This window comes from Anomalospiza imberbis, chromosome 4, assembly GCF_031753505.1.
Source record: "Anomalospiza imberbis isolate Cuckoo-Finch-1a 21T00152 chromosome 4, ASM3175350v1, whole genome shotgun sequence".
In the NCBI taxonomy this organism is placed as follows: Eukaryota; Metazoa; Chordata; class Aves; order Passeriformes; family Viduidae; genus Anomalospiza; species Anomalospiza imberbis.
The window spans coordinates 70,238,165-70,263,496 of NC_089684.1; the positions used below are offsets into that span (position 1 = coordinate 70,238,165).

The 25,332-nt window shown below is 53.9% G+C and overlaps 1 protein-coding gene and 1 long non-coding RNA gene across 3 annotated transcripts in view; both read left to right on the top strand.

Annotated features, from left to right (window-relative positions):
* LOC137473238 (uncharacterized) overlaps positions 1–25,332 on the top strand; it is a 121,131-nt gene that overhangs the window by 65,663 nt on the left and 30,136 nt on the right. The gene's annotated exons all lie outside the window — the stretch shown is intronic.
* The window catches only part of RNF24 (ring finger protein 24), a 30,897-nt gene continuing 27,495 nt past the window's right edge, over positions 21,931–25,332 (top strand). Inside the window, exon 1 of one of the 2 annotated variants that reach the window (XM_068189071.1) lies at positions 21,931–22,046. The gene's annotated coding sequence lies outside the window, so the exon portion shown is untranslated. The remainder of the gene's footprint in view (positions 22,047–25,332) is intronic. The other variant, XM_068189073.1, reaches the window with a different exon arrangement.

Genomic DNA, 25,332 nt, shown 5'->3' on the forward strand with positions numbered 1-25,332 from the left:
ATGCTTCTTCCTGGCCCAAAAGGGAGTTTTGGGGCCACCCAGGAGCTTTCATCCCACTTGGTTTTGTCCCTTTCCTGCCCAAGCATAGCTACAAGCTAAGGACATCATTTGGAAGATATGGGCACGTACCCACTCTCTGTAAACCTTGCAGGGCTCTGCCCACTGCTCCCAGGCTTCAGGCAGTCAGGAATATTTGGGCAGATTTGTATTCCTTTCTCCCCAAAATCCCACAATTTATAGATATATATCTCCGGAGGGTTCAATGCCTTTTCCAGCTCGGAGAGCTGCACACACCCCATTTTGCATCCTCCTGAAATGCAACGTTTTAGGTGGGAGGAGGTTTTTTTTGTTTTGTTTGGTTTTGCTGGTTTATTTCATATTTCAACGATTATTGTTGCATTCGCAGTTGTCATCACACCAAAAGTTTGGGCTGGTTTACATCCCATCTGCCTGGGGGAAAGATTCAAAGCTCAGCCTTTTCTTTAGGACACACAGACAGTTTCTTTTCCAGATCAGGGGTATTTGCAGGGCCCTTTGCTCCCACCATCCCCATATAAATCCATGGCAATGGGACTGTAAGTTTGCTCTGCCCCACAAGCACCCACCTTGTCTGCAGCAGAGGCTGGAGGCAGCTCCTCACACGGCAGAGCTGCTCTCCACACACAGCCCAAACCCACCCTCTCAGAAATCATCTTCCAAGCCAACTTTTTTTCCCTTGTGCCAAACTCCAAGTGTGTTTTCTCCCACCTCTCAGGCTCAAACAGGGACGGGGAAGAAGGCAAAGTGTTAAAGAGATGAACACTCTGGGATGTCCTACCTGCAGCTTGGAAGGAGAAGGAAGGAGGGAGCTGAAATCAGACACTGGATCTTTCCATAGCAAAATGGCCCAACACTGCCAGGAGGGTTTTTTCCACTGTACAGCTGCTATAGGCTTGATGACAGGAAAGCTAATTATATCAACATCCTGTTTACCCAGAAACGAGGAACAGGAGCCCAGAAACACTTGGGCTGTGAGGGCACACTCTGATCCGGTTTCATGACAGAAAAATCTCATCCATGCATCTGGGTAATTTTCTTCTGCTACCTGCTCCCACTGCCCCAAAACTTGTTGGTTTTCCCAGAAAAAAAAAGAGCCTGGAAAGCAAATCAGGTAATGTGTCCCTCATGCAATTCCTCCCTGAGCTGGGAAACTGCTCACCTCATCCTTGCTGGAGCACATGGGGGTTTCTTGGAATCCCTGGAGGTTCCTGCCAACCCTGCAGAAAGCCCCAGCCCTCCCTGGAAGGGAGCTTCCCCCAGGAACACCCTGACCCAGCAGGACTTGCAATACCCAGCAAAAGCCACCCAGCAAGTCAGGGCACCTTGCCTCAGTTTCTTTCTCTGTCAGAGTTTTGTTTTAAAAATCCTGGTGCCTTTTTCCCGCCCCCTTCTTGCCCCACGCTCCGCATTCCTGGCTGCGAGGCAGCTGGGTGTGCTGCAGGGTCTTCTCCAGATGTGGTTTCATTCTGGTTTCTGCTTTTTCACCAAACTGCCTCACATCTGCCACAGCCCCTGTGCTCATCTGTGCTGTCCTGCTTCAGGGCTGGAGAAGGGAAAGCTCCAGAGAGATCTTCTAGCAACTTCTACTACCTAAAGAGGGCTTAAGGAAAAGGGGGGGAGTGACTTTTTACAAGGACAGGTAAGGGTGGGACAAGGGGAAGAATTTTAAACTAAAAAAGGAGAAATTTAAATTAAATTAGGATGAAGATATTCCCTGTGAGGCTGTTGAGGCCCTGGCACAGGGTGCCCAGAGAAGCTGTGGCTGCCCCTGGATCCCTTGAAGTGCCCAAGGCCAGGCTGGACAGGGCTGGGAGCAATGTGGGACAGTGGAAGGTGTCCCTGCCCGTGGCAGGGCATGGAACAAGAGATCTTTGAGGTCTCTTCCAACCCAAACCATTCTGTGATTCTCTGATTTTATGATTCTACTCTTTTCCAAATTTCCCATCATTTCACTTCTCCTTCTGAGCCTGAAGCATCACGGGACAGCTCAGGGAGAGCAGGGCTGGAGAAAGGAGGATGATTTCTTCCTTTTGACAAAGGAAGGCCCAGTCCTAACTAATGTCAGGCCAAATGCCATGGCCAAGGCTTCAGGAGCTCACTGTTGTTACCAAATCCTCTTCCTTCCTTCAGGTCAGCTGCAAAACTGAAATGACCACGGCTTGTCTCAGACTTTATTATGCATTAACAACAAGGCCCAGTGGTATTTATTAGTAAATTATATATTATTATGTATTAAATAAATTAAATTTTAGTAGTATTAATTAAATAATTATATATTTAATGTATTAAATAATATGCATATATAATATATAATATTTTATATATATATATATTATATAATATAATGTTTATTAGCTCACACCACAGAAATGAGCCGGAAAAACACCCTGATCCACCCTTTCCCCTCTTCTCTTGAGTTCTCTTTCATCAAGACCATCTACAGAGGAGGGGGAGGTCACTCCTCAGGCCATGTGACCTGTGCCACCTCATGGAGTACCAAATTGGGCTGTGATGCCTTGGGAAGGCTGACCTAGAACAGAGGCTGGACAGAGCTAAAGAATAAAGCAGGGATTTATTAGGAGGCCTCAATGGATCCACCTTGGGCAGCACCAGAGCCCAGCCAGGACTGCACCCAAGGTGAACCAAAATGGTCACAAAATGCACGAGCGCTCACAGGGGCTCTCACTTTTATAAGCTCTGCTCTATTTGCATATTGCAGTTAATTTTTCCAATTACAGCTTTAGGTTATGAAGTCCCATCTTGTTTTTCTCTCTCCAGCCCACGCTGTTTGTGCTCTTGGGCCTGAGGTTTGGATCATTTGTCCTTGGTCCCCAGCTGGAGCAGGAATTGTTTTGTCTCCCTGCTCTGTGAAGAGAGCTCACCATCCCCTAATGTGAAGCTCAGAAATACACACTAAAGTGGCACAGAAACTGAAAAATAGAAAAGCTCAAACCTGGGGCATCAGTTGAATCCAGAACAGGAATGGCAAAGCCTGGCAGTGCCAGCAGGATCTGGGGTGGGATGACCCATCAGGGATATCTGCTGGGATTCATGGAGAATCTCAGATCACATCTGCGAGGGGCTGGCTGATAGGACAGAGAGGGACAAAGGGACGTGCACACCCTTCCAGAGCAGCATCTGGAGGCCAAAGCTGAGCCAGGACTGCGGTCTGTGCCTGCACCAGGGTCCTACATGAGCCACTGCACCTTCATCTAATGGGGTCTGGCTCATTCTGCCTTTTCCACTGAAAAAAAGTGGATTCAAGTGGCCAGAAGAACGCATGAATTTGGCAAATCTCTCTAGACAGATGAAAATAAAAGAAGAAAAAATACACAACAGATGAAAAAATGACAACATCTGCCAAAGCTTATTCACACCAGCAGTACTAAATCAAAACAGGGCTAGGGCTAGAAACAAAAGCAAAATAACTCTTTTGGTTTGGGTCAGATTTCCTTTTTTTTTTTCCCCAGTCTATGTTTTCAGTGGAGGGGGTTCTTCTGTTTATTTACTTTGTTTGACTCAGCCTCAAAACTCCCTTTGATTTTTCAGTGTAAGCTGAGGGCCAGATGGGGTTGTTTGCACAGCTGCCTGCACGCCCTGCAGAGCATGAGCCCCTCGTGATGGAGGCTGCAGGGACAGACACTTGGGGACAACCCAGAAGTGCCACGCGAGATGTCCTAGGACAGAAGGGGTGGACAGTGTGTCCCAGCCTTTCCCTTGTCCTGCAGAGCCCCCATGTAGCCCACAACACCCTGCAAGGACAGGAGTGTGCTGGAGTCAGACAATCTTGGAATGGTTTGGGTTGGAAAGACCTTTAAAGTCCATCTTGTTCCAATCCCCTGCCTTGGGCAGGGATATCTTCCACTATCCCAGGTTGCTCCAAGCCTGGGCCTTGGACACTTTCAGGGATCCAGGGGCAGCCACAGCTTCCCTGGGCACCCTGTGCCAGGGCCTGACCTCACACACAGGGAAGAATTTCTTCTTAATATCCCATCCATCCCTGCCCTCTGGCAGTGGGAGCCATTCCCTGTGTCCTGTCCCTCCATCCCTTGTCCCCAGTCCTTCTCCAGCTCTCCTGGAGCCCCTTTAGGCCCTGAAAGAGGCTCCGAGCTCTCCCTGGAGCCTTTTCTTCTCCAGGTGAGCACCCCCAGCTCTCCCAGCCTGGCCCCAGCCCTTGGAGCATCTCTGTGGCCTCCTCTGGACTCTCTCCAGCAGCTCCACGTCCTCCTGCTGTTGGCCCCAGGGCTGGAGCAGCTCTGCAGGTGGGCTCTCACCTGCAGAATCCCCCTCCCCTGCTGCTCACACTGGGGATGAGGACACAGAGGGCTCTGGGCTGAGTGCACGTGGCTGGGGCATGTCCAGCTTCTCATCCATCAACATCCCCTTTGCAGGTGGAACAAGATGTAAAAAAGGAGACAAAATGAAGACCCCGAGGCTCCAGTGAGGGTCACAGACTCTGCACTGATCCTGGCACAGCGTTACAGTCCCATGCCACCACTACAGGACGTGGATTAGGACACCAGGGCTTGGCTGAATTCTGTAGTGGGGCAGAGGTGTTGGACTGGGATATCCCACCTGCTGTTCCAGAGGAGCTTCAGCACCTTGAACGTCCTCTGCTAAATCGACCAGCTCCACAAGGTGCCCCATGGCACCTCCCCAGGACAATTTGGCCTCAGCTGAATCCATCTTTAGGGAGGGAGGAAACGCTGGGTCCACGGAATGCACATGATACAAACTTCTCTGGGACTGGTAAGGGATTTCAGAGAGATGTAGAGAGCTCCAAGGGCAGTCTCCAACAGCCCTTTCTCTCTTTTCCCTGATGGAGCAGTGCAGGAAGGAGCAGCTTTGCTCTACCAGGAGCAGTCACAGCGGGCTCATGGCCAGCAGAGGTGAGTGGCTGCCAGACAAGGATGGGATCTGCTCAAGGACAGTCCCATCCCTGGCAGGCTCAGCTGGTTCAGTGAATCCAAGGTTCTTCCCTGCCCCAGGCTTTCAGGACCCCCCTTGGATGCACACCAGGGATGAAATGGCTGCAGAAAATACAGCTGGAAGCTTCCCACCCAACTGGAGCAAAACAGTTGGGTTTGTTTTTTTTTTGTTTTTTTTTTTTTTTTCCTCCTAATCTAATTCTTGCAAAATGCTGAACTATTTTAGCTGAAATTTTCCAAAAACACTTCAGCCTGGAGGCAGCCAGCCAGCCTGGGGGAAAAAGAAGGGAGTCTGGCAGAGTTATCAGTAATTACAGGCAAAGACTTAGAAAAACTAGGAGTGCGTTAATAATAGATCCCAGCTCTCCCTTTAGACAGGCAGCACCTCACCGGCCACTGAAATAGAGCTGCCCTGGGGCACCAGAAAGGAGGGAGGGATGGAGGGATGGAGGGATGGAGGGAGGGATGGATGGATGATGGATGGATGATGGATGGATGATGGATGGATGGATTGATGATGGATGGATGGATGGATGGATGGATGGATGATGGATGGATGATGGATGGATGATGGATGATGGATGGATGATGGATGGATGGATGGATGGATGGATGGATGATGGATGGATGATGGATGATGGATGGATGATGGATGGATGGATGGATGGATGGATGGATGGATGGATGGATGATGGATGGATGATGGATGATGGATGGATGATGGATGGATGGATGGATGGATGGATGGATGATGGATGGATGGATGATGGATGGATGGATGATGGATGGATGATGGATGGATGGATGATGGGTGGATGGATGGATGGATGGATGGATGGATGATGGATGGATGGATGGATGGATGGATGATGGACGGATGGATGGACGGATGGATGGACGATGGATGATGGATGGATGGATGGATGGATGGATGGATGGATGGATGATGGATTGATGGATGGATGGACGATGGATGGATGGATGATGGATGGATGGGTGATGGATGATAGATGGATGATGGATGGATGGAATGATCAAAATAGGAAAAGAAAAAAGGCAGAGGAGCCCACTTTCCACTCAGACAAAGGGCATGATGCCCTTCATAAGCTCCAGATAAAGTCCTACAAGCACAACCTCAGTCAGAGAAGGTCCTCTCAGCCCCTCCTCTGTAGGCATCACAGTGCCATCAATTGTCCTCTCACTGGGGGGAGGAATAGAGATGCAAACTAATCCAGTTCAGAGTTTTCTGGTACCTGCAGGAGCCTTTGGTGTTCTCCAGGCCATCAGCATTTCCTGGGGCACCAGGATTCCCAGAGGTGATGCTCTCTCTGAGCCATGAACAGAACCACAGGGAAATCCCACGTGCCCTTGGACCATGGAGAATGTCATCCTCAGCAGAAAACAGGTCTCCTCCTGAAATAAGAGGGATGTTTTGCGACATAGCAAGGGTACAGCACAACCAAATTAATTCCAGAAACAAAGCTCTGCCTGGGGAGGTTGCTCCACATTAACAAAGCAGCCCCCTTTACTCTGAGAAAAGCAGGATCATGACCCATAAACCCCCAGTAAGACCATGAAAAGCCTCACCTGGATGCACATCCCAAATGTCACGGGCTGACCTGGTGGTTCCAGCCAGCTCAGCCATTGAACACACGTGAGAACATCACTGCAGAGCTCTGGTCTTGCTCAGGGCACTGGGAAATGCAGCTGGAGATGTAATCCAACGACAGGCAGCTGGAGGGAAGCAGATTTCCATCGAAACCACAGAACATCGGAATTGCAGAGGCAGCAAAAGCTGTGAGCAACCTGAAACCCTGCTTTGGCCAAGAATATTTACATCTCATCTGGGACCAGCAGCACGGACAGGCCAGCACGTTCAGGCCTCTGGAACACTGACTCAGGAATTTTTGGCATGTTAAACTATCTCTTCTGGGATTTTTTTTTTTTTTGGTCTGTTTTCTTGCTTTTGAACCATCTTTTCAGGCTCCTCTGTGCAGCTGAAGAGACCAGGCATTTTTGTTGCATGAAGATCCATTCCTGCAGTATTTCTGTGGACACTCACACCAGTCAGGGTGGTAAGAAAAAGCACCAGGGATCCCAAGTAACAGCTCACATCATCTGAATGCCTGGCATATAGTTCTGAATTACTTGCTATTATAATTTCTTAATTAATTTAACAGTTTGTGTTATTACTTTGGCCCCTAAGCTCTCCTTTCATGGACCAGGATCACGTTGAGCAAGATGAAATGTAACAAAAATGCAGTTTATTGTGCAAAGAAATGGATTTCCAACACATTTTTAAGCTCTATTTCAAGTTTGCACCAAACTTCAAGAATTGATTGAGATTTCAAACCTTTGTACTCTTGGACAGGGGGAGTGATACAGAAGTAGGATAAGGATCCAAAAGGATATTTGGCAACATTTCCCTGCAGGACCAGGTTGGATGGGGCTTGGAGCAACCTGGTCTAGTGGAAGGCGACCCTGCCCATGCCAGGGGTGTGGAGACCTAGTTATCCATAAAATCCCTTCCAACCCAAACCATTCTGGAATTCTGTGGTCAATCCCCATCCCTTCTTCCCCCAGCTCCTGCATCCCTTTCCATCAGTGGGTGAACAGAGGGGAGGTCAGTTGTAGCTGGGACAGCTGTGTCCATCACAGCAGGAAATCCTGAGAAGGGACCGTGGCTGGGAGAGGAAGGCAGGGAAAAGACTCTCAGGATTCCCAGCAAATATCCTGTGCCAGCCTCATCACAGGCCCTATGGCACTCATGTGCTCACCAGGGTTCTGAGATTTGGCTCAGGGCCCCGTTTCAGGTCCCATATTAAATATATATAAATATTAAAATATATATTAAAATATATAAAAATATATATTATATATATATATATATATATATATATATATATATATATATAAATTTGCTTTAGAGTTCCCTTCTGTGGTTATCTCTCTTCTGTCCCCTTCTTCCTGCCACTCTCCCTCCCATCCCTGCACTGAGTTGCTGCTGTCCTCTACTCAACCCCAGCAGCCACCCAAGCCATGACCTTCCAGAGAGGCTTCCCCAGGGAATGGGCACAGCCCCAAGGCTGCCAGACCTCAAGGACAATTTGGACAATGCTCTCGGGCACAGGGTGGGATTTTTGGGGCTGCCCCGTGCGGGGCCAGGAGCTGGACTCGATGATCCTTGTGGGTCCTGTCCAGCTCAGGGTATTCTATGATTTGGAAGTCACCACTTTTACCTCCTCATCTCCCACACAAACCATCCATCCTGGGACCTCTTCCTGGTCCTGTATCCCTCACTGAAGAGGAAAGAAGGGTCTTTCCTGTCCTCCCCAGCACTACGCAACTTCCACACAGTTGCAGTAGTTTCAACTCTAGAACACTTTGAAGATGGGGCTGAAATAAAAGGCAGAGATGCCAAGACCACAACCTACAAAAATTTCCCAAAGATGGGATCTTGCATTCAAACATAACAGATCTCTTCATTCCAGACGCTCCCAAGGACTTTATCTGGATGAGTGGAGTTAGCAGGCTGCCCCCACATCCACCCATCCTTGGAGGGCAAACCCAAGACATGAAGCCCATTGAGGAGCTTTGTGTCACTGACAAAAAATACAAGTTTACAAAGCTCACTGGGAGTGGACACCAAGCCCTTTTCCAGCAAGAAAAGCTGCCCCCCACTCTTTCTGGGGCTGGAAGAAATGGGAACATCCAGGAATGTCCTCCCCACCCCACACTCCAGCCCCCCAGGGAAGAGCCCCATGCCCTGCCTGGTGCTCGTGGCTCCGGAGATGTCTCCACACCAGCACTCCTGTGCTTCTGGATACAGCCACTAGAGGATGGCAGTGTCCCAGGCCACGCTGGGAATCACCAAATCCTGCTTTGGAAACCGACAGCACGGAGATCCCATCACTTCCAGGGCCCCAAAAATTTCCACTCCGACTCACTCTAGTCCAAGTTTCAAGCTGGAAGTTCGCAGCCCTCAGCTCTGCTTCGCATCCCAAGAAAGGCAGTCCCTTTGGAGACTGGATATTGGGATTTTACAGGGGATCAGTGCTTCCTGGTCCCCTTGGGACACAGCTGGGTATGTTTTGATGAGTTACCCGGTGTATTTCCAGATCTCACTGCATCTCCTCTCCAGTTTCTGTGACCACAAGATGATCAGAGCCCTGTTATCAGGGAGTTCCTGCCACCTCCATGGTTTTTCTGCATCCACCATCAGATGTTCTGACCTCTAGGCTCTCCATGGGATAATGATTTCCAGCAAAAAAACAAAGCCTGATGAGCCAAAAAGATGGAGGCAGCCCAGCAGCATTCCCCCAAGACACCTTTGAGGGGATTTTCAAGGCAAATATCTGGAAATAATGAATGCCAAGCAGAAGCCCAATTATGCCCAAAATATCCTGTCTGAGCCACAGCTTGAAGGAATATTCCCTCTCCAGAGGAAGCATAACAACCAAGCTGAGCTGCAGAATGAGATGAGCTTTGCACTAGAGCTCATTGGGGAATAAAACATCATTAGCTGTATCAAAATAAGATCATGGATATGAGTGTGGAGAGACTTGAGGCTGCCTCATTCATGAATGTCCAAGGTCCTCAACAATCCACTGGGAATCCACCTCCCTGCTTCCCTGGGGCTGAATTCTGCCCAGTGGGGCGAGTGTTTTGCTCCAAGCAGAGAAGAAAATCTCAATTTCTTCATGGATTTGAGCAAAGCAACCAGGACATCAGGAAGAATTCATTATCTCAATATGCAAATCAGTCTCAGTGTGCAAATAGACTGGATTTGCTCATGTCTCCTTGGAGTGAATACTGGCAGTGATGGTGACATCTTCTCACAGGTCGCCTGTGGCTTTCCCATTCCTTCCCACAAAGATTCCAAGTGCATCCCACCCTTCCTGGTGGATCTGCTGGGCTAGCCCCAGCACACCAAGGGCTCTCTTGGACTGAAGAGCCCAAAATGGAACATGGTCTCCAGGCTTGGTCTTGCAGTGATCCCAGATCCTCTCTGCAGGTGTCCAGCCTGTCCCAGGATGTGACATCAGCCTCTGCTGAACTTCAGCAGGGTCCTGTGGGCCTCATCCTCCTCATCCTGCTGAATTGCCACCCTGCTTCCCAGTTTGGTGTTAGCCACAAAATGCACAGGCCCACTGTTGGCTCTGGGAAACACCAAGACAAACCTCAGAGGCTGGGAAAAAATGGAATAAAGCTCCTTGGGTGCTCCACACATGCTAGGGACCATCTTCACGGACCAATGGCTGCTTTGGGAGGCTGGAGGGACACGGTGACACCTCTCCCCTGCCAAGATATATCCCAGTCCTGGGGAGGGGAACCTGCTGGCACAGAATCCTTCCACAGCATCCCTGAAATACTTTTTCGCTGCTAATTAAAGTCTCTGACGTCAGTGTTTTGATTCCAAGCAGTTGTGTAACACCAGGGCTCCGTGCCGCATCGAGGGCAGGGATGGAAATAGATCCACCAAATTCCAGCTCCCTGCTCCCCGCCTCCCTCCTTGCTGCCGTGCTTCCATCCTGCCATGGGCACAGGTGGGAGGGATGGCCCTGGAGAAGAGGTTGTTCCTCCCATAGGAAGGTGGTAGCAGAAGCACTGGTCTCCCACCTTGTGATGCCTTCAGAGGGGTCCCCAGCTTGATGTCCCCAGCTTGATGTCCCCTGGGCCATCCATCCCACCTGTGCCTTGATGCCCCCCCCCCCAACACTGGCCATCCAGAGGAGCATTTGGACCCTTTTTCTCTCCAGTGGGAATTTCCATGTGGTGGCTCAGCTTTCCCCACCCAAACAGAGTTATAAAAAGGCACTGCAAGGCCTGACGTCCATCCAGCAAATTCCTCCAGCGCCAAGGGTCGGTTTTCACGAGGGACTGGGCTGAAGCCTCAGAGCTGGAGCCAAGTCCAGCTGAGTCAAAGGTCCCTGCCAGCTCGCCAGCTGGACGCAGTGTGCCCCCGTTTTATTGGAAAGGCATCCAGCCAGAGGAAGATGAAGTGCAGCCCAGGTGGAGTGCTCCTCACCCGTGCACAAAACAAGGCATGGGATACATGAATGGAGTCAGGAGCCTCCTCCCTGGACCAGCCTCCTTCTCTGTAGATCATAAATAACCCCAGGGATGCTCAGCTCAAATTCCTGCTGCCACATGGAAAAGCTGCTGGCTGGAAGGGCATAATGAGCTCTCCTGGCTCTGCCTGGGACAGCTGGCAAAGAGCATCTTCTGCACCCAGGTTCAGGGTGGGCTTTGGCCAGCAACTGAGCGAGGCTGATGATGTTTCGGGGTTCGGAAGGTCAGGGTGATCCTGAGATCATAAAGAGTCTTTGCTTCCCTTAGTCCGTTGCAGCCAAAGAAGGAGCCTGGAATGCATCAGTTTGTGTTTTCAAGGTTGTTTATTTTTTCTTATCTACAACATTCTTTCTCTGACCTGCCGAGCTCTGGCTAGCAAGGAGGCCATGACAGTCTGCCCTGCCCTGTCGGGCAGTGTTTGCCTTTTATATCAAAAGTTACGTATAGTCTGTTTAAACGATGCACCAATGTCTAACATCTATGTTGGACAGTGTGTCTCTCCCTTAAACCAGCAGAAAAGTGTCACCATCGCACCAAGACACGGAGGACAAGACGAAGGAGAAGAAGGCTAGGACACGCCCAAATCCCTCCATCTTGTACCCCCTTGAACCCCATTCTAAAATTCCCAAAATTCTACTTTTCCACCCTGTGTTAGTTCAAATATCACACTACTAAAACCCTTGTGGCTTGTAATTCCCCACACAAAGTTGGCAGCTTTTTCCACAGGCTAAAATCGAAGCCACTGATGATTTTGACCTCATGCCAGGGTCTCTGAGATCCCTGCCAGGGTCTCGAGACAGCCAGGGCAGCCAGAGGAGTGTCCTGGACTCCGACACGAGGTCACCCAGCACCACTGACCAACACCAGCTCCAAAATTCTAGGGACACATCCCAAGTTTTCTCGGTCAAGGCCACTCCCAAGGCCTTGGGACAACCTTGTGTTGAGTGCAGGTCTGCTCTGCAGAGGCAATAATCCTCTTCAGCTCAAGACAAGGCTCTGACCTTGAGTTATCCAGATTTTTGGGGAGCTGCAATGTTTTCCAGAGCTTCCTGCTCTCTCCCCTCCATGTGATGGTGTCCCACACATTTCCCATGGGAACTGCTGATCTCTCCCCCTCTGTTCCCAAGGGCAATGTGAAAAAGCATCACTCGGTGCCCTCAGAAGGACAACATGGCAAAGGCAGATGGCCCCAGGAGAACAGGTCACCCCAGTGGGCTGTGCCTCAGTTTCCCCAGATATCAAAAGAGGATTAGTTCACTTCCAGGATGTCATGAGGCCCAGGAACAAACACTCCTGGGGCAGGATCAAGCCTCACAAAGGCAGCAACTTATCTGGACTGCTCCAAGCACTGGCCAGGAAGAGGAGATGTGGTGGAGCATCACCTCCCCAGTGAGCCTGTGACAGGCAGGGACACCACGGGTGTGCACACGTGAGGAGCTGGCTTTCCCTGTGCCAAGGAATGACTCCAGTTGCTGAGCCCTGGTTGTTCCCTGTTTATCCAGAGAGTAAACACAGAGAGGATTTATGGGGAGAGAGCTGATGCCACACCTGCCCTGTGAGAGTTGCCACGTGCTGCTCTCCTGCCAGGGTGGGAGAAGAGGTGAAGCCCTTTCCTAGCACAGCTTCCATTTTGGGAAGGTGCTTCTGGGCTGGGATTTCTCCTGATGGAGAGATGTTTAAGGAGGATTTCATAGCAAAATGGAGAAAACACTGTAAGCATCATCCTGTTTATGGAGCCCCAAGCCCACCCAAAAGCAAGGAAACCCCCCTCAAGGGTTTTAATCCATGTTACACCTGGGGAAAGTGAGGCACGGGGATGTAGCTGTGTCAGAGGGCTCCCAGCCATTGTTTCCCTGCAAGCACTGGAGGATTTTGGGGTGCACGTGGGATCTTGCATCTTCCCTCACTTTATTGCCCAGCTCGTCTCAGACACCAGTCTCTCCATCCACTCTCTCCTTGTACAACTGCCTCGATTACAGCTGCAGCAGAGGATCCCACCCTTCCCTCCTCACCCACTGCCTCCTCTGCCTCTTTTAAGTCCAATAAGGAGCCAACCTTCTTCCATTACAGGCTTGGGATCGCTTCCCACAGCGATGGGATGTCACAGGGGTGACATCTGGGTTACTCTGCCCAGGCTCATATTTCAAACCCAGCGCCGCTTCCCACCTGCTCAGCCTCAAGAATATCTGAGTGTCGCTGATGCCAACTTCCCAAAAAACCACCTGCTCCTCTCCGTGGCTCCCAGGGCCAGGGCAGCTTTGCAGGAGCACCATAGCTGTTGTCTGCACACGGGAAGTGCCTTCTCACCTCACTTGGGTGCCAGAGGGTGGTGGTGGTGTGGGGAGCTGCAAACCCTCATTTGGGGGATAAAGACAGACCCAGATGGTCGGGGTGAGCATCTCATCATCCTGCTGCCAGCGCAGCACTGCGTTTTCCAAGTGTTTGGTGGCTCAATGTGGACACGGAGGAAGAGGAATAAACTCTTAGAAATGACCCATGGGCAGGATCCGCTGACTCAGTGAGTTTGTGTAACCACAAGGCATAAGAGCTCCAAGAAAGGCCAAGACCTTGGCCAAAAAAAACAACAAACCTTTGGAGGAAGGCTTAGAGAAGCCACCCACCTTTCGGGTGACTGCTGATGCACTCAGCATTTCCTTCTCCCCGCTCTCCCAACCAGGTTGGGCCGGCTCCACGGGAAGGCTTGGCCAGCTCCCTGTGTTTACATCCCTGTGAGATGCTATCAGGAGTCTGCCTGTGCTTGCAGGAGGTAAATCCACATTCAGTGCAAAGGGTGGGGACTTTCCTCTCTCCCAAGTTAAAGACAACTTCAGAAGAGTTGCCTCGGTGTCTGCTCTCCTCAATGCACAAGTGTTTGGTGACCAATTCCATGGATTTTCAGCTGTGCAAGAGAGAGGTTAATCAGTCCCTCTGGCTTGTGCCAAGTGGTAGCCAAGAGAACGGGGCTGGAGATGAGATTTCTGGCAGAGGCTCCAGAGGATTTCTTTTTCATTAGGTTGTTTTTGTGTTATTATCTATTTATCTTAGATAGAAGTTATCCTAAGTTATGCACAAGCATTTGCCATCATGCAGGACCCACTCTTCCCATGAGGCAGGAGGCTGTGGTGGGCCCCAGATTCAATGTCCTCAGCTCCAAAAGCATTCAGCCATCAGATCTTCAGTCATCTCATTTGCTGGATGGTGGTCCTTTATACACAGATGTTTTCCATCCCATGAGCTCCCCTCTCGATCTTCCCAAATTACAGATTCAGGGAATCATGGAATGGTTTGGGATGGAAGGGACCTTAAAGATCACATATTTCCTCCAATTTTCACCTCCTGGGAAATATTTCCTATTTAAAAGCTGTCCCTGGCCTTATCCAGGAGCCCTGTGGATGCTCCTGCAAGGCTTTTCCCAGCCTAATCTTAAATCAATCCTGTCTTATCAAGTGTGGTCCCAAACAAAAGCAATCTGTGGAAGAAGTCTGAGGAAGGGACACTGTTCAATAAAGTTGGTCTGGACTCTCTTGCTCCCCTCCTCCTGCTTTGTTTCCTAGACCCTACTTCTGAAAAAAAAAAAAATCCAAAAAGACAATTACCCTCAAACCCAAATTTTTTGTCTATCACTGCACCCTATAACTAAATCTATGTGTTAGAGGGAAGAGGCTGCTCCTGGTGATGTGGGAATTGCCTTGTATTCCCAACACAGCTGCCCAGCGGGGAGTAAAATCCCTGAAACTGCTGAGTCTTGGGAGAATCCAGTGGCAGATCACTGGAGCTGTCAGCTCCAGCTCCTGCACAGTCTCGTGCCCAAGCACACCCCAGAAATGTGCCTGGGATGGATCCCACCTGCAAACTGCAAGTGCTCCTGGACAGCATGTTCCTAGCAAAAACCCAGCCCAAGGGCTGGCAGAGCTCTGGGACGAGACAGTGAGTGTGTGTGTGTGACTGTCTGAGCCTGCGAGGGACAGCTTGGACCCCTTCCCAGTTTGGAGCATTCCTGTCTCTTTATGGCTGATGTTCTCCAGATGTTTTGTATTGCAGCCTCATGTGGAAACCCTCTGGCCCCAGGGCTGAATCCTGCTCAGCTCTCCACATTACACCCAGCAGAGAGGAGGGGGAGGGGGGTTTTACATCGCTCTATCCACATCATTTATTATATTTAAAGCATGAATCAACCCTGGGGTGCACCACAGCTGCCCTGAAAGTGCCTATTCCCATGCCTGCTCATCCTTTTGAACTCTTTTTTTCCCAAGGAAACGCCACACGTGGGATCACCCCCTCTCCACAAGCCCATCGAGTGCTGCAAAGCAGAAAGATATGGATACAACCTCTGGCTTAGGAAGTCCCGAAGCAGCAAATTGCCGGAAACGGAGAGAATATCATGTGGAAAGCATTCCCCTGGCTTGGCCCTGGCCTCGCATTCCTGCGGAGCAGATCCCCCCAGTCCCAGCCAGGGGATGGATACCAGCAGAGTTGGGCCATGGCTCTGAGCCAGGAGGAGCTCCCATGCCACTGTGCATGCATGTTCCTTGTCCATGTTGTCCATTTCTGGCGGATTTTGTTGAACCCAAGGACCCAGCTGGTTTCGCTCCCTGCCTGTGTCACTGACAGGTGGGATGAGGTGTTGGTGCACCCCTAAGGGATAAGGGGGAATCTGGTTACCCTCCCTCAGTCTTTGCTCTAGTTTGGTCCCTGAAGTGACATTCTAAGTGACATTCTGATGTGCCATTCCCACCAGGGACGTGGGTTTGGCTGCATGGATGCAGTGGGACATCCCATTCCCGTGCACCAGCCACCACAGAGCCGATGGACACGGTGTCTCCAACAAACTGGTTTGACTTCCCATCAGGAAACTTCCTCATCTACTATTAATAGATATTTTAAGACAGCCCTCATTTATCATTCCTCCACACTCCACATATCACTGAGGGTGAGAGCAGTCCTGCCCTCTACCCTCTGCAATCTTCCCATCGCTGGGGCTGCTCCCACCTGAGCCCACTTTTCCATTTGCCACCCATCCTCTGCTCTTCCCTGCAAGCCCATCCTTGTGCCAATGCTGGCTCCTGCCAGGACAAGAGAGCACTCAGCCTCGATGAGGGTCTTTTTCCCAGAGCAGGAGGCTGCAGGCAGAGCCCAGTGGTGTTAATGTGGGGAGGGAGGGTCTGGCTGCCTGACAGGAATTCCCAACTGCTTCCTCGCCTCTCAGGAACCACCTGCATCCTCCAGCAAATGCTCCCTGCTCCAGAAGAAGGCACTTGAAAAGTTTTCCTGACCTCAGTGGCAGGAAAATCCTCATCTCCATCCTGACAGTGCTGAGCCCAGCTCCAGGATGTGCTAAACACCCCAAACTGCCAGCGACATTCCCAGCAGGATCAGTCCCAGCCTGTGGCTCTGAGGCCCCTAAATGAAGCTTTCACCATTGCCTGGTGATGTTCAGGGTTGGTCATTTTCCCCTGGCCCATTTCTGGGGCAGGAGCAGGAGGAAGAGGGTGGACCCACAGGTTGTGCTATTTAATCTCCAAGCACCTGCAAGCAGTCTCCACCCCAATTTACTTCCCAGCTTGGATGCAATCGGTGACTGCCTGAACTCCCCTTTCCTATTGGGGCTGGCAGGATCCTGTGCTGCAGCCAAGTCCCTCGGAGCCTGATGAAGAGGAAGAGGAAGAGCTGCAGGGTTTTGGTTGCCATGCAGGAGCAACACCTGCTCCACTTGCTCAGCGGGGCACGATCCCCCGGGCGGGATCGCCCTGGGTGGATGCAAAGGCCGAGGAGGGAGGTGGGAGGTGGGTCATCCCCGGGCAAGCCCTGCCAAAGCATTAATGACTCACAAAGTCATTAATGAATCAAAGTTCCCGGATAATTGCTGTTATGAGGAAGAGGAAGAGTCGGTGCCGCTCCACCCTGCTCTGCACTGGGCTGGCCAGGGGCAGAGGCAGCATGGAAGGGGTGGAGAAGAGGAGTGAGAAAGCAGGGCTGCACCCGGAGTGTGGAGCAGCGCCGGCGGTACGGGCTGAGCAGCACTGCCCACATCCCGGTCAGGGGCACAGATGGGATGGGCACACGCTGATATTTATAGAATCATACAATCATCCATGTTGGGAAAGCGCCCTAAGGTCACCCAGCCCAACCGTTAACCAACAAGTGTCCTTGGCTGAGAGGGGACAGGTCCCTCTCGGATCAGCTGGCACGGCCTCCACAGAGATCTCAAAGGAAAGGAGGGAAGAAGAGGAGCAAGGAATGGGGAGAGCAAGCAGTCAGGATGGATGAAGAAGGGAAAAAAACAGAAAAGTGAGAAAACAGAAGGGTGAAGTGGATATTTTTCCAGTGAGGGACTGTCCAGGACCTGGCAGTGCTATGCCATGGGAGCAAGGAAGTGGATGATCTGCAGGAACCCAACCCTTCCTCTGCCCACCATCCACAGCACCTCTATGATGGGTTTGGCCAGGCTGGTGATGCTGAAGGTCCCCTTGACCACAAAAGAAAAGATGTGGGGGTAGATCAGAGAATCGTGGAATCATTAAGGTCAGAAAAAGCCCTCTAAGATCATCACTGCCCATGTCCCCAAGTGCCACATCCACACAGCTTTTAAATCCCTCCAGGGATGGGGACTCCACCACTGCCCTGGGGATCTCTCAGGGCTTGACCATCCTTTCAGAGAAGAGATTTTCAGAGGAGCAGGAGATCCTGACAAGCTGTGGGAGACAGCGACAGGGATGCTGCCACCACTCCAGCCTCCACCTACTTTCCAGGGACACTTCAGTCCCATCCCTGCAACTTGTCACCCCATTTGAATTGGGATGACAACAGATGGTAGTCCAGCACTGCCAGGGAGGAATGAGAGGAGAAAGGAGACATCTTCCACCTTCCCATAGGACAGACCCACCCTCCCTTATCACCCTATCTCCGTAAGGTGCAGGCATGCAGCCGGGCTGGATCCTGAGCTCCTTCACTCATGAGTAGGAAAAACAGGATTTTCTCATACATGCAGCAAGGTGTTGGTAGCAGGAACATGGGGAGCAGGGAGAAAGCCAGCAGTGTGGTTCCCTCTGCAGCCAGGGAGGGAATCAGGTGCATCCCCACGCCCCCAGTTAGCTGAATTTGGGTGCCCCCATCCCACATCCAGCACGCAGGCAGGAAGGACTCTGCTCATCCAGCCTTCCCTTTCCACTGAGGGGGACTTCTTTGGCCATGTCCCCATGCAGGCAGCACTGCTTCCCAAAGGGAAACTGAGGCAGGGAGGGTGGTGCACCACGGGAGCTGCTCTCTGTAACTGGCAGCAGGTTCTGGGCATGAGGCAATGTCCAGGAGCCCTGTGCCAGCAATGGAGTCACAACAGACACCCTGCCTTGCCCATGTCCAGAGGGCTGTGGGGCCATTTTGGGTGGTTTTTATTTTCTCTCATCCAGGGAAAGAGGCTGGACATGCCCCAGCTGTGTGTGCTGGTAGCTCAGAAAGCTCTGGGCTCATCCCCCAGCGTGGGCAGCAGGGGAGGGGGTGAGATTTTGCTCCTCTGCCCTGCTCAGGTGAGACCCCACATGCAGAGCTGCCTCCAGCCCTGGGATCCCCAACATGAGAAGGACCTGGAGCTGCTGGAGCCAGTCCAGAGGAGGCCACAGAGCTGTCCAAAGGCTGGAGACCCTCTGCTCTGGAGCCAGGCTGGGAGAGGTGAGTGCTCACCTGGAGAGGAGAAGGCTCCAGGGAGAGCTCAGAGCCCCTTGCAGGGCTCCAGGAGAGCTGGAGAGGGACAAGAGCCAGCACTTTTCTCACCAGGAGAAAGGGGAACGGTTTCACAATGACAGAGGGCAGGGTTAGATCAATATTAGGAAGAAATTTTCCCCTGTGAGAGTGGGGAGGCCCTGGCACAGGGTGCCCAGAGAAGCTGTGGCTGCCCCTGGATCCCTGGAAGTGACCAAGGCCAGGTTAGGAACAACTTGATCTAGTGGAAGCTGTCCCTGACCATGGCAGGGAGGTTGGAACAAGATGAGCTTTAAGGTCCCTTCCCACCCAAACAATTCCATGACTCCGCGCCAAGGACGAGGCTCGCAGCACTCCCTCCCCTCCAGCTGCAGCTCCGGAGTGCCCAGGGCCGGCCCGCGTGGGAGGAACGGCAGAACTGGATTTCCGAGTGCATTTGCTTCCCAAATCCGTCCCGGCAGCTGCCGGCAGCGGGTCCCCGCGGGGCTCCGCAGTCTCGTCCCAACACCAGGACTCCCAGCTCGAGCATGCCCAGGCGAATCCCTCCCATGCCGAGCGGGGATTAGGGAATAAGGCTTCACCCAGTGAAAACATCCAGCGGATCGGCTTCCTGCCTCATCGCTCAGGAATCCCGAGGTCAGGGCCGGCGAGTCCTCCCACGGCAGCGCCGGGAGCACGGGATGTGCATTCCAGCTTTCCTGCTGTCACAGCGCCCGGGATGCGCATCCCGGTGTCCCTGCTGTCACAGCGCCCGGGATGTGCATCCCGGTGTCCCTGCTGTCACAGCACTCGGTGTGCTCATCCCGGTGTCCCTGCTGTCACACCGCCCGGGATGTGCATCCCGGTGTCCCTGCTGTCACAGCACTCGGTGTGCTCATCCCGGTGTTCCTGCTGTCACAGCGCCCGGGATGCTCATCCCGGTGTTCCTGCTGTCACAGCGCCCGGGATGCGCACCCCGGTGTCCCTGCTGTCACAGCGCCCGGGATGCTCATCCCGGTGTTCCTGCTGTCACACCGCCCGGGATGCTCATCCCGGTGTTCCTGCTGTCGCAGCGCCCGGGATGCGCACCCCGGTGTCCCTGCTGTCACACCGCCCGGGATGCTCATCCCGGTGTCCCTGCTGTCACAGCACTCGGTGTGCTCATCCCGGTGTCCCTGCTGTCACAGCACTCGGTGTGCTCATCCCGGTGTCCCTGCTGTCACAGCGCCCGGGATGCTCATCCCGGTGTCCCTGCTGTCACAGCGTCCGCGATGCGCATCCCGGTGTCCCTGCTGTCACAGCGCATGGGATGGGCATCCCGGTGTTCCTGCTGTCACACCGCCCGGGATGTGCACCCAGTGTCCCTGCTGTCACAGTGCCCGGGATGCTCATCCCAGTGTCTCTGCTGTCACAGCGTCCGGGATGCGCATCCCGGTGTCCCTGCTGTCACAGCGCATGGGATGTGCATCCCGGTGTCCCTGCTGTCACAGCGCCCGGGATGCTCATCCCGGTGTTCCTGCTGTCACACCGCCCGGGATGCTCATCCCGGTGTCCCTGCTGTCACAGCGCCCGGGATGCTCATCCCGGTGTTCCTGCTGTCACACCGCCCGGGATGCTCATCCCGGTGTTCCTGCTGTCGCAGCGCCCGGGATGCGCACCCCGGTGTCCCTGCTGTCACACCGCCCGGGATGCTCATCCCGGTGTCCCTGCTGTCACAGCGCCCGGGATGCGCATCCCGGTGTCCCTGGTGTCACAGCACTCGGTGTGCTCATCCCGGTGTCCCTGCTGTCACAGCACTCGGTGTGCTCATCCCGGTGTCCCTGCTGTCACAGCGCCCGGGATGCTCATCCCGGTGTCCCTGCTGTCACAGCGTCCGCGATGCGCATCCCGGTGTCCCTGCTGTCACAGCGCATGGGATGTGCATCCCGGTGTTCCTGCTGTCACACCGCCCGGGATGTGCACCCAGTGTCCCTGCTGTCACAGTGCCCGGGATGCTCATCCCAGTGTCTCTGCTGTCACAGCGTCCGGGATGCGCATCCCGGTGTCCCTGCTGTCACAGCGCATGGGATGTGCATCCCGGTGTCCCTGCTGTCACAGCGCCCGGGATGCTCATCCCGGTGTTCCTGCTGTCACACCGCCCGGGATGCGCATCCCGGTGTCCCTGCTGTCGCAGCGCCCGGGATGGGCATCCCGGTGTCCCTGCTGTCACAGCGCATGGGATGTGCACCCAGTGTCCCTGCTGTCACAGTGCCCGGGATGCTCATCCCGGTGTCCCTGCTGTCACAGCGTCCGGTGTGCTCATCCCAATGTCCCTGCTGTCGCAGGTCCCTCGGTACAGCCTGGCGTGGGAAGGAAGGGGGGAAAAGAGGATCAGCTTCCCTTGCACGTCTGGAACATCCTCGGACCAGCGCGTGACGCTGGCTCTGGTGACATCCCAGCTCCCGGCTGATGTCATTTCCCCCACAAGTGATGCTGTGTCCATGGCAAAGGGACAGGGGTGGGGACAACTGGAGGGGTGCGGGCAGCCATGAGCACAGCGGGACAGTGCCCACCCGCACTGCCACCACCCCCGGTGTCACCCCCTGTCCCCTCTGCGTCACCCCTCCTGCCACCCTGTCCCCACTGCCACCAACCCCTGTCACCTGCCTTCACCCCGTCCCTCCTGCCAGGCCCTGTCCCCATCTGCACTCGCTGCCACCCCGCCCTGTCCCCACTGCCACTTCATGTCCCCAGAGTCATCTCCCGTCTCCACAGCCCCCCGCTACACCATCCCCTTTCCCCAGTGCCACCCTGTCCCCAGGATCACCCCCTGCCACCCTGTCACCTAAGTCCCTCACTACACCATCCCCGTCTCCAGTGCCAGCCCCTGCCCCGTGTCACTGCAGGTCCCCATTGTCTCCTTATGCCCCCACAGTCACTCTGTCCCTGTCGAGCCTCCGTCACCTCTGTCCCATCCCATCCCATCCCCGTGTCACCGCTCGTCACCTCCTCTCGCTGTCACCCCCTGTCACCCGTGCCACGCCCCATCACCTCTGTCAGACCCCTCCCCGTCACCTTCCCGTGTCCCATCCCGTTCCCGTCTCTCCTCGTCACTCCCCCGTGTCCCATCCCGTCCCCGTGTCACCCCCGTCCCCCCCCGCTGTCCCCTCCTGTCCCCCTCGCCCCGCCCACCCGCGGCTTCGCCCCGCCCCCTCGCCGCTGTCACCGCTTTGCGCATGCGCGGTGCGCGCCGCGAAGCCGTGCCCGGCTCCGGGGCGGGGCGGCTCCATCCGGGTCCTGCCCGGGCCGGGCGGTGCGGGCGGCGCGAGCCCCGGCGGGACAGCGCGGCGGCGGGTGAGTGACTGCGGGGGGCGGGAGCCCCCTGGGGGGCCGGAGGACCGGAACCCCCCCGAGCGCCCGTGTGGGGGGCGGGGACCCCCCCCCGGGGACCCCCGTGTGGGGTGGGACCCCTCCCTGAGCCTTGTTCTGTGGGGAGGGGACCCCTCTCCATCCCCGCTGTGTGCGTGGGATGCCCTCCCTGTGCACCCGTCTGTGGGGCAGGGTCCGTCTTGCAGCTCCTCTTTGGGCAGGACCCCCCTTGTGTGCCTTGTTCTGTAGGGAAGGGACCCTCCTGCAGCCCTTCTGAGCGGTGGCACCTCTCCCTGTGCCTTGTTCTGTAGGGACGGGTCTCCGCTCCATCCCCTCTTTGGGCTGTACCCCCTCCCTGTGCCTTGTTCTGTGGGGACGGGTCTCTGCTCCATCCCCTCTCCTTGTGCCTTGTTCTGTGGGTCCGGGTCTCTGCTCCATCCCCTCTCCCTGTGCCTTGTTCTGTGGGTCCGGGTCTCTGCTCCATCCCCTCTCCCTGTGCCTTGTTCTGTGGGGCAGGGTCTCTGCTCCATCGCCTCTCCCTGTGCCTTGTTCTGTGGGGCAGGGTCTGTTTTCCAGCCCGCTGTGGGGCAGGATCCTCTCTCTGCGCCCTGCTCTATAGGACAGGGCTCCCCCTCCATCCCCCCCGTGGGGCAGGGGCACCCCCTCCTCAGCAGCTCCCATGGGGGACAGGGTCTCTCTCTCTCTCTCTCTCTCTCTCTCTCTCTCTCTCTGTCTGTCTGCTCCACAGTTCCCTCTGGGGCAGGGACCTCCACAGGGCAATGGAGCAGCCCCCACGTCCGTGCAGACCCCTAAGGGGGCACTCTCAGGGGTCTGGGCTGTGCTCTTGGGGTGTCTGGCAGCACTATAGGGCTGCCATAAGGTCCCGCTTGTGGGGGCAGAGGGGACAGCCCGGAGGCTGGAGCCATGGGCTGGGACTGCATCACCCCGGAGGGATGGAGGAGGGGGCTGGGGCAGCACAAAGGGACAGGGGACATGTCCCCATCCTGCCTGGACCCCTTGATGAGGGAGAGCTCCTGAGGGTCTCACCCCGCGCTCGGCTCAGGGTCCCCAGGTCACCTCAGTTCCCGGTAGCCGCTGGCTTGGAATCAGACACGTCCCTTTGCTTCCCTGGGGCCGAGACAGGACGCTGCGGGTTTCTTCTGCTTTAAAAGAAAACCGAAAAAAAAAAAAAAAAAAGCCACCCAGCAATGGGAAAAGCTGCTTTTTTGGAGTTACACTGGGCTGCTGTTGCTGCCGTGCCGGCACGTCCGTACCCTCCCTGCGCCCGCCGCTTTGGCAGGGAACCTGCGTGGGACCCTGGGGACTGGAAACCGACGGGTAAAAATGCACCTCCTGCGGTTTGGGGTTTTGGGGTGGTTTTTTTTTTGTTTGTTCAGTTCAGCCTTTGTCTTCGCCGGGGTGCACGGAGGAGAACGCGCGTGGGTCTCGGTCACCCCACGAGCGGCGCCGGCCCCGTCGGATGTGCCAGCGTGTGTGTCTGGGGGTTGCTTCCCCCCTCCCGTGCACACCTTTGGCAGGAGGCTTGGATGACATCTTGCTCTGGCACGCTCCTCGCCTTTGATCTCGAGTTTCCTGCCATGGATAACGTGTTCGGCAACACGCGAGCCCGGCTCCGCAGCTGCCGGGGAGGGCGATGCGGGTGCCTCCTCCTCCTCCTCCTTCTCCTCCTCCTCCTTCTCGTCGTCCCGGTTTTCCCCAGCTGGCTTCTGCCTACAGCTCCCGGCTTTCCTTTGTTTCGGGTGCCGCCAGGACGGGCTCTCACAGCCCAGGGATGCTCTGAACGGAGCAAAGCCAAGCACAAAAAGACACCTCCCCCCCATCCCTTTGTTTCCAGGCGTTTGCGGGCTCAGCTGGTTTTTACACGGCGCTATTCATGTGCCCAGGCAGATAAACCCGACTACTCAATGCCTCTCTTTTTTTTTCTTTTTTTTTTTTTTCTTTTCCTTTTTTTTTTTTCCTATTCTGAGTTATTTTGGGTGCTTTAGTTTGCAGGGAGCACATCCCGGCTGCAGGCTGTGCCAGAGGGATGCAGCAGCTTTCTGGGAACGGGGTGAATTTGCCAGAAGCATAACTGGAACATCTCGTGGTTGTCCTCTGGTGTCCTCCTCGCATCTCCTCGGGTGAGCAGAGCCATAAGCTCTCGGCACCACACTGAAATCTGGGATCACCAGCCCTTCTCCTGGGAGGACTCTGATCCTGGTTTGCAAGACCTGCTGCCAGCAGCAGCTTTGGGGACAGAGGAAGGTGAACAAAACCCAGGCCTGTGCTCAGCAGTGATGGCTGAAATCAGTCTTTTTTTTAAATATATCCTTGACTTTGCAGAAAGCAAAATATAAGTTCTAATATTATTATCATCATTATTTTTTTAGATTCCTACTGCTGTTTCATTTCCCTCAGGTGTTTGGTTTAATAGTGAAACCATCATCTGAATTCATTTGAATGCCTTTTTTTTTTTTTTTACACAACAGATGTACACAAAGCACGTTAAGCGTGTCAAACGGCCCCTGAGTAAATCATGTTGTTTGCTCTATTACTTTATTCATACAGGTTCGATGCTCCAGCTGATGCATCTGGAGTGCTGTGCCATCTGGAGCAAAAATTAAATACAAATTTGGCCCCTGGCCTGGAAAAATAACAACCCCGTGCCCCACTAATAATCAGCAGTGGAAGGATAGAGCCCCTGACAGAAGAACTGCTTGGGGGCAATGTGGAAGGAACCCAAAATGCACTAATTGAGGTATTTAAAATGTATTTTAAAAGGGAAAATAAATGCTTCCAGCCCCATGTGCCAGAAGCAGGCAGGAGCAATGATGTGATCCCATTACCAAGTCACAGGGCTGATGCTGGCAGATGACAGTCCTGATCCTGAGCAGGTGGTGGAGCTGCTGGATGTCTGTGTGGTGGTGATTTCCCACATCTCCCAGCCTTGCTGCTGAAGGAAATCCCCTCCACAACCTCCCACAACCTCTGTTCCCCCACTGCTCGGCTCAGGTTTGCTAATTTTGTCCCATTCACCAAGGCTGGGTTGGACACTCCAGGTCTGCTGGCACTGCTGTTTGGTCAAAGGCTGTCTCAGATTTGGGGAGAACAAGATGTGGAGGTGGGTCAGCTCTGCTGGAACTTACTGCTTGTGCATCCCAGGCTCAGATGCAGTCACCTCCAGGTGTGACTGGAGATAACTGTGATGGACCAGCTGTGAAGGACACCTTGGGGTCAGCGTGCTCTGAATGTTGTAGGATCTGTTGGATCT